Source organism: Lepisosteus platostomus, chromosome 11 (genome assembly GCF_059453375.1).
Source record: "Lepisosteus platostomus isolate fLepPlt1 chromosome 11, fLepPlt1.hap1, whole genome shotgun sequence".
NCBI classification, from domain to species: Eukaryota; Metazoa; Chordata; class Actinopteri; order Semionotiformes; family Lepisosteidae; genus Lepisosteus; species Lepisosteus platostomus.
Genome location: NC_142621.1, coordinates 41,958,825 through 41,966,995, shown reverse-complemented (window position 1 = coordinate 41,966,995; position 8,171 = coordinate 41,958,825). Strand labels below are relative to the sequence as shown.

General features: G+C 41.1%; 1 long non-coding RNA gene across 1 annotated transcript; it reads right to left on the bottom strand.

Annotated features, from left to right (window-relative positions):
• Positions 1-646: 646 nt before the first annotated feature.
• LOC148652698 (uncharacterized) lies at positions 647-3,791 on the bottom strand. The gene is made up of 2 exons (XR_015925401.1): positions 3,743-3,791; positions 647-2,414 (listed from the first exon to the last, which is right to left on the bottom strand). It is a non-coding gene; the product is annotated as an uncharacterized LOC148652698 (long non-coding RNA).
• Between the last annotated feature and the right edge of the window lie 4,380 nt (positions 3,792-8,171).

Sequence of the window (8,171 nt, the reverse complement as noted above, 5' to 3'; positions counted from 1 at the left end):
GACTTGATTACACACAGGTGGATTCTATTTATCACCATCAGTCATTTAGGACAACATTGGATCATTCAGAGATCCTCGCTGAACTTCTGGAGTGAGTTTGCTGCACTGAAAGTAAAGGGGCCGAATAATTTTGCACGCCCCACTTTTCATTTTTTTATTAGTTAAAAAAGTTTCAAAAATCCAATAGATTTCGTTCCACTTCACAATTGTGTCCCACTTGTTGGTGATTCTTCACATAAAATAAAAAAATTATATCTTTATGTTTGAAGCCTGAAATGTGGCAAAAGGTTGAAAAGTTCAAGGGGGCCGAATACTTTCGCAAGGCACTGTATGTACAATCTTCTTATAGCTATGAAAAACGATCTGAAGATCTTATTAACGCTGTTGTACCTGGTACAGAATGCTTTAGTTTCCAGAAAAATGGATTTATGTTATATTCTCACATATGCTACAGAATATACAGTGTATACAGTAATAACTTCTTGTATAATCATAAACCAGTGGGTTTTCAGGGTTTTAGTGGACCCTGAATTTTGGTTGAAAAAGAGAAGCACGTTTCACCTCTTTTCTCTGGATTTTCAAGATTATAAACGTTTTATTTGACACCCATACATGTCTGTTGCCTTTTAGACTGTATTTTTTTAACAGAAAACTGGAAAATGGGGCTATATTTTTATATGCAGGAATGTCATAGTGTCACACTGACAGTAAAATGCTTTGAATAAAGCAGGCTCAGCATGTTTTCATGGGGAAAAACTAGAAGTACAAAGAAGGTAGCTGAGAAGGTATTGGACTAAACCAGTTACCTGCCACACAGCAATAGAACAGCGATAAATGATTGTTATTCGCCTTACTGTGATATGAAGAAGCTGAATAGGACACTGGGATGTTGATGCAATAACCACATCTATCTCCCGAGGTTAGCTCATAAGCCAACTGTATGTTCTTGTGCCAGGCTAAAGTGTGTTTTTGTCTAGTATTTGTATACCGCATTTTTTTCCCCCCACCAAGGTCATTTTTCTCCTAACTCAAAATTGCAATGATGATAATGCTAATATTGCAGAGATAAACGACACTTTTATGAAACCCAAACTCTAAAATACAATAACCACAGGAGCAATAAAAATGTCATTTTGACAAATTCGAAAGCAGTACCTTTTCCCCAAATGTTCAGGGGCAGGGCAGGGAAGATGTAAATCTGTAAGTGAATATGAACTGTAGTTCAATGAGAGGAGTGTGAAAGTTTACTTGTGCCAGCTGCCTTAGAGTGCGAGGCTACGTCAACCAAAGAAAGAAGCATGCTTTTTTCAGGGAGCGGCGCCAATTCTAATAAGAGATTGCAGGCCTTAAGAAACCACTAATAGGTCCTAAGGTTTCCTGCCCCATGCGCCTCAACAGCAGGAGCTATAAGCATTGCATTGGTCCCTTGTAATCAGAAACAGATTCCTGTATGGGACTCCGGTGAGCAAAGATCCTGAATATTAATGTACATTTCCTTTCTGGAATACAGTAGCTTTGTTGGGGGTGAATTGCCCCTTCACTAAACCTTATGAACCTAATTTCTACAGCATTCAGCCAACAAATCAGGCAAAAGGACTCAATATGGTGATTGCGTCATCATTCTTCACACAAAAATGATCAGTAGTACATTTATAATATACTTGCAGAAACAAAAAGAGACAATAGACAAAAGAATGTTACATTACTACTGATACCCCACATTGCAGAGCCCATTTCAGCTCAAAACAAGCTGTAAAACATATTTCTCATGACACAAAATGTCTGTGAAATATCCATCAAAAATATATATTTTTTGCCATTTGCTTTGCAAACAATGCACATGATGTTATCTCGGCTTAAAATACATGTATTTGATTCTAACCCACCTTTTAGGGAAAGCACACAAAAATGATACAAATCTCAAAGGGAACAGGGCAATAAACAGGGAACCAGTCTGAGGTTGCACAAGTTGATTCTAAGAATGTGTTTCAAATCCCAACCCTTTATAAAATGTGTGGTTGTAAACAGAGGTCTGAGGAACAATGCATGTGAGTTTATGGACTCACCTCATTTGCTCTCCATACAAACCATAACCATTACCCTACTGCCGATTCCACATTTTTTTTGTTTCTATGACACATCTTGATAATGAAATGATGCTAAGTGTCAGCACTGCTTCTTTTAATTGTCTAATACCACATTTGTATACCCATATTATGCACAGGAATTCAAATTCCTCAACAGGGGAAATGGGCCGTGTAACCCACAGATTAAATTATAACAAACAGAGGACACAGAACTGGGTTAACTGCATGTAAACAGCTCTTCCACATTTGTTTCCAGCTTGGATTAGTCCCCAGGTTTTGTTAGGTTTTCGTGACTCCAAGAAACTGTCTGCTTCAGTACTTGAATGCCTAGAGAAAAAAAATGTGAGCCAAAGAATTAAAATTTCATACTTTGCATTTTTTTTTATTCTTGATGAAGATGCGAAACAATCATTCCCTTTCAAAAAAGCAATAATGTCATTTTAAAGATGAACAAAAACATGCAAAAAAGCTATCTACTAACATCTGTCTGCACAGTCTGTGCAAAATGCAATCTTGTATATTAAAGAAAAAGGAAAATTGGCAACTCTTAACTGCTTTGCCGTGTTCAAAAACATTACATATAGTTTCTTATTTGATTCAATTTTAGTTACTTAGTATCTGAACTACCAATTGTGCATTCAGATAGACAGATGATTTCTGTTTTACCCGATTTTATGTTGGTGCATACAGTATTGTGTGTAAAATATGTGTGATAAAATATGTGTGATAGGGTCTTTGAAGGAAATGCTTTGTCCCAGTTAGTGACTTTTATTCATGTACTACACTTTGGAATAGAACAGGAAACAGTTTGTTAGGTAGTACATAATTGCAAGGCAATTGCAGGCGCACAAAGCATTGCCTTTATTGTTGACAGTGCCTCCTGCTCCGTCTTTTACTAATGACCTGGGTGGTTTTATAGTGGGTTTACTGTAATGATGTAGAGAACATGTTTAAAGAAGATCAATCCAAAGTTTCATAACCTATCAAGTCTTAAATCAAGTGTTAAAAACATTCTTTGAGAAATTATTTCACTTTCCTTGTTTTGAAGCTTCCCAACTTTCTTATATTGTCTTCTAAGGATATTTTTTGTATTAGAGAATTTTCCCCTTTACTCAAAGGTACTGATATGATGTTTACAGTCCTTTAATGCGTTGTACTGTATATTTTGTAATTTTTCACAATGTTTGACTAACTCGTACTGTACCTTTCTGCTGTCTGTCATAGCGGATTTGGAACTAAAAGACATACTTATTAAATAGAACAAGTAATAGGTTTATTCCATGCTGAAAAAAAAGAAGAAAGAAAACACAACGTTTCGGCCGTGGAGCCTTCTTCAGGCGTGAGAAAGACAAGGCAGTAAGCAAAGGTAAGGAGTTTTTAATGAAAGTCCGGGAGGAATGAAGGCAGGCGAGCTCTTTAATCTCAGCTGGTGCAATTCCCACAAATTCTGACGTAAGCACTCAGTCTCCATATATACCAAATGTCACCCTCTCTTCTCCCTTCCTTGTTTTTGCATCGAACAAAGCTATGCTTTTCACACTCGCGTTTCGGTTACTCATGGATCTGCAAATCTCCTACTCCGACGAATAACTTTTCGGCAGCACAGAGGACTCCCCTACTCTCCTCATCCGGTCCGCTCCCCCCGCTTTTCTTACCACCGTCCGTCGCCTTCATCACCATCATGTCACATCAGCACCGCTCATCCCCCGGCCAGTCCTCGCAGGGTTCAGCTTCTCGCCGAAGATGGCGTTCTGCTGTCGTAGTCCCTCCCTCATCACAAATCCAGCCTTCTCGTTCATTTACGGCAAAGTCTCCATGCAGCCGCTGCCTCACACGGGGACGTCCCCACCTCGGTTCACGTATATCCGCTCCCCCTTCTTGGATCGTCTCCTGAGATTGCCAGCTGAACCGTGGCAAGCCTTAAGAGAACGCTCCGAAAACATGGTGTCCGATTTAAAAGAAAAGCTTCCAAAAAAAGCTCTGGTTTCACGGTATCTATCTGCAGTCTACAAAAAGCAAACTTCGGCTCTACAGCATTCCCTGGCGGCCTCTGATGACGTCAACCATGCCGCTACTCTCCATCCTAATTTGAGGACCCCAAGGCTGCCCACGCCTCCGCCTGTTGTCTTCCTTTGTGTCTTGTCCTGCTATATCTTTGTCTGTGTCTCTTCCTCAACCATACCTGCAACTGCACCCAGCTTCTTCCACCCAGCCTCCTTCTCTAAAGTCCGTGCTGGTCTAAGGCGCCAGGTCCACCCTCTTCCTCTCTGTTTAGTTTTATTTCTGCACTCACCTCTGGTGTCCAACGTGGCCCAGGTTCCACTTGCTTGGTCCCTTCGTCCCCGGTTTCTTCTCTTTTGGCTCCTGCTGCTGTCTCCACGGCCCTGAGTACATCCAGCAAACTACCTTCACCACAGCCAGCAGGTTGTCCCATCTCCTGCCCCATCTACCCAGCTGTTCCTCTTCCAGTACATTCGCTGGCGTCAGATCTCTCTGCTGCGACTTCTGTTCCTCCCAGTTACATTCATCAAGCCTTTTCCCAGATGCCATCTGCAAGCTCACCCCTGACCCTGCCTCTTCTCCTCCACTCCGCCAATTTTCCCCATCAGGTCTTTTTCAAACCTGCTCGGTCGCGGTCGCCCTATTGTGATGGTTGGAGATAAAAAAATCTGTAACAATTTTATTTCCTCGACCTGTACCTCTTCCTCGTCGCTTCCTTCACATTTGCAAATTCTGTGGCGAAGCTCATGTTCGCTCCATGTTCCCCCGCTGGCCCTTCAATGCTCACTTTGCTTTTCGCGTTCCCAAATGACTATTGGCTCATTTGTCTACCCCAATTGACATTCCCACTCTTGCTCACTTTGTGGTCCATGTGGGTCCTAATGCCCCAGCATAGTGACGGGGACACTATACAGTAAACAGATGCCGTCATTCGGATAAGACGTAAAACTGAGGTCCTGACTCTGTAATCCCAGGGCGTTTCTCGAAAAGGGTAGGGGTGTAACCCTGGTGTCCTTGCCAAATTTCCAATTGGCCCTTACCAATCATGGCCTCCTAATAATCTATGAATTCACTTCATTACTCTGCTCTCCTGCCCACTGATAGCTGCTGTGTGGTCAGCGTTCTGGCGCACTATGGCTGCTGTTGCATCATCCAGGTGGATGCTGCACATTGGTGGTGGTGGAGGGGAGTCTCCATTACCTGTAAAGAGCTTTGAGTGGAGTGTCCAGAAAAGCACTATATAAGTGTAAGCAATTATTATTATAATAATTATTATTAATTGCTTCCCTGACCCCTTTTGCACTTACATCTTGCTTGACGGTCTTTCCTTTGGGTTTTTACCAGGCTTGTGCACACTTTCTTCTTCCTCCATCATCTGCAGAAACCTGCAATCTGTTACCACCGATCCCCAGTCCGTTGATTCCTTGCTGGCATCTGAAGTCAAGAATGGTTTCATGATTAGCCCACTTGATTCTCCCCCGTTTCCCTCATACTGTATCAATCCTATTGTTATAGCGTTCCGTAAGTACTCTGGCTAAAAAAAGACTTTATAATCGACCCGTCAGCTCCACATAACTCCCGCGTGCCAAGTGTCAATAGTCTTATTCCCAGCTCCGACTTCTTCCTCCATTGTGCCACGATTGACCATGCCGTTTTACTCATGAAAATGGCTGGTCCTGGTGCCTGGATTGCTAAGGCTGACATCTCTTGTGCTGTTAAGGTGATGCGTCTTGACCCAGACTTCTGGCACCTCTTTGGAGTTTGTTGGCAGAATATGTTCTTCTTTGCAGTCTGCCTAACTTTCAGATGCAAGAGTAGCACAAAAAGATTGGACACCTTAGCTGAAGCTCTCTGCTGCATCCTCTTAAATAACTACAAGCTTCCCTTTCTTATCCACTTTCTCAATGATTTCCTTACCATAGATTTTCCTCACGCCCCACCTGCAAGAGCCTCCTCCACACTTGCTTAAGCCCTCATCCTCCTTAAATCTCTCATCCCCTCTCCACCTTTGCACCTGTCAAATTGGTTGCATGGGGGTCCTACTCTCCCTGTCCAAAGGCCAGGAGGTTGGCCCTCAGCCAAGCGGGTTAAGCCAAATCTTCGCATCTCAATAAACTATTCTACTTTCTCTCAACCTTTGGCTGCTGTCATTCCTTGTGAATAAAGAGAGGAAGGCATGGGGTTGTGGTAAATTACACTGCTGCCTTCCAGCTCCTGGGTCCTAAATAGTTGATAGTGGCCTCTAGCATTTTTTCTGGTTTGTAGGTCCACCGGGTATTCTCATGGGATTTCACCAAGTTCTCCAGTTTGCCCACATGTTGCAAAGACATGCTAGCTGGGTTTGATTGCTCCTTGTGCTGCACGGCTCTGCAAATGGACAAGTATCTTGTACACGGGTAGATCACCTCTCAGAAATGCCTTGCAATCTGAGATCTTGACCCTCAGAAGAATAAACAGCATTCTGATAGTGGATAAGAGTTTCAAAAAAAGAAAAGCATCTCTCTGTTATCTAGAGGTACTGTGTAGTGTAGGTAATCAACTATTGGTCTTGACGAACACTTAGAACAGGAGTCTCATGAATGAATTTGCTACTTCCTTTTACTTTGTGGTGCAGCAAAATAAACAAACCAAGAACTGCTAGATATGGACTAGATTATTTCAATCATAATTATTTAATTTGATTTTAGATCCAGATATAACAACAAGAACAAGAAAAGTAGTCAGTGCTTCTCTCATGGTCATGTTTGTCAGTACAGTACAGTTGGTGCCACATACAGTATCTCTTTTTCCTATGTGCTAAATGTAAAGGTGGCAATATTACTGGCTGGCGTTTGGGGAAACAAATGATAGACCTGTAGCTTTTCACTTGCAGGGAAACTGAGTAATATTCAACTATTAGTTCTTGTGATATTTTAATTTTGAATCAGCAGAAATGAAAAACCTAGTTGCTGCACTGCATTTATTTGACTAATCTGTTGAACAAAAATGATATGCACAGGTTGCACAATTTTGCTTTTTTTAAATGCAATATTAGATTTCTAATTCATTAAGGTAAGACACTTTTGAAGAAAATGTGTATTATATTTTAACTTGGTCCTGTAGATTAGCAATTTAATTAAGAAACTGTAGGGAAAAAAGCATTATCCCATTTTAGAATCATTTTAGAATAAAAGCAGGTTTAGAATCATGGTCAGTGTAAAGTCAATGCATATTTCTACCAAGACAAGATGAAATTCCTACGTAACTTATTGATTATTTGCATGAAAACGTCCTCTCGTGCCTGTCCCTTGGTGTTGCTAAATAGGACAAGCAACACATGGAATAATTGGTGTTCTGCAGAAAAGCCAGAGAGAGAGATACACGCTTTCAACACCAGAAGGAAACCCTGAAACAGCGAATAACAAGTTTGTTGTCAAGATGACTAATAGCTTGGAGTGAAAGGTCGCATTATAGGGTGCTAACAATCATGTAGTAGTAAGGGAAGCGTTTGACAGCAGCTTTGGTCCCAAAATGCATGACTGTAGCAAGCAGATCTCAAAGGAGGGGAGCTGGGGGATGAAGAACTAAAGGCTTGATTCCGTTCTAGAGTATCATGCAAATGAATCAGAGTTTTGATATAGAAAAAAATAACTTTAATCCTCCTAAATGTTTCTAAGGAAATAACTGATTTTACAGCCAGTGTGATGCAAATAATGCTGAACTGGTTAAAAGAACTGTAATTACATTCCACTCCATAGTGGTACCATGATTGAATGCAATGTCACTTGTGTTAATCTCCTCTCAGATCAGACTGAGAGGAAGTATTTATCTGGATATTTAAGTCTCTGCAAAAAAAAATCTGTCAAGCAAATGTCTGACATATCAGAAAAACAGAAATGGACACCATAAATGCCTTACATACACAGATAAAGTGATACAGATAGATTTATTTTGTGCATTTTAGGCTGAAAAGAAAGGCCAGCGCATTATTCCATAAAAATGCTGGCAGGAAATAAGAGACAGCAGTGGCATGCTGTACCGAAACAAGACACAGTGTAACCTGAGAGAAACAGCATTCTTCCTGGAGCTGAAATTCAGTCCTTT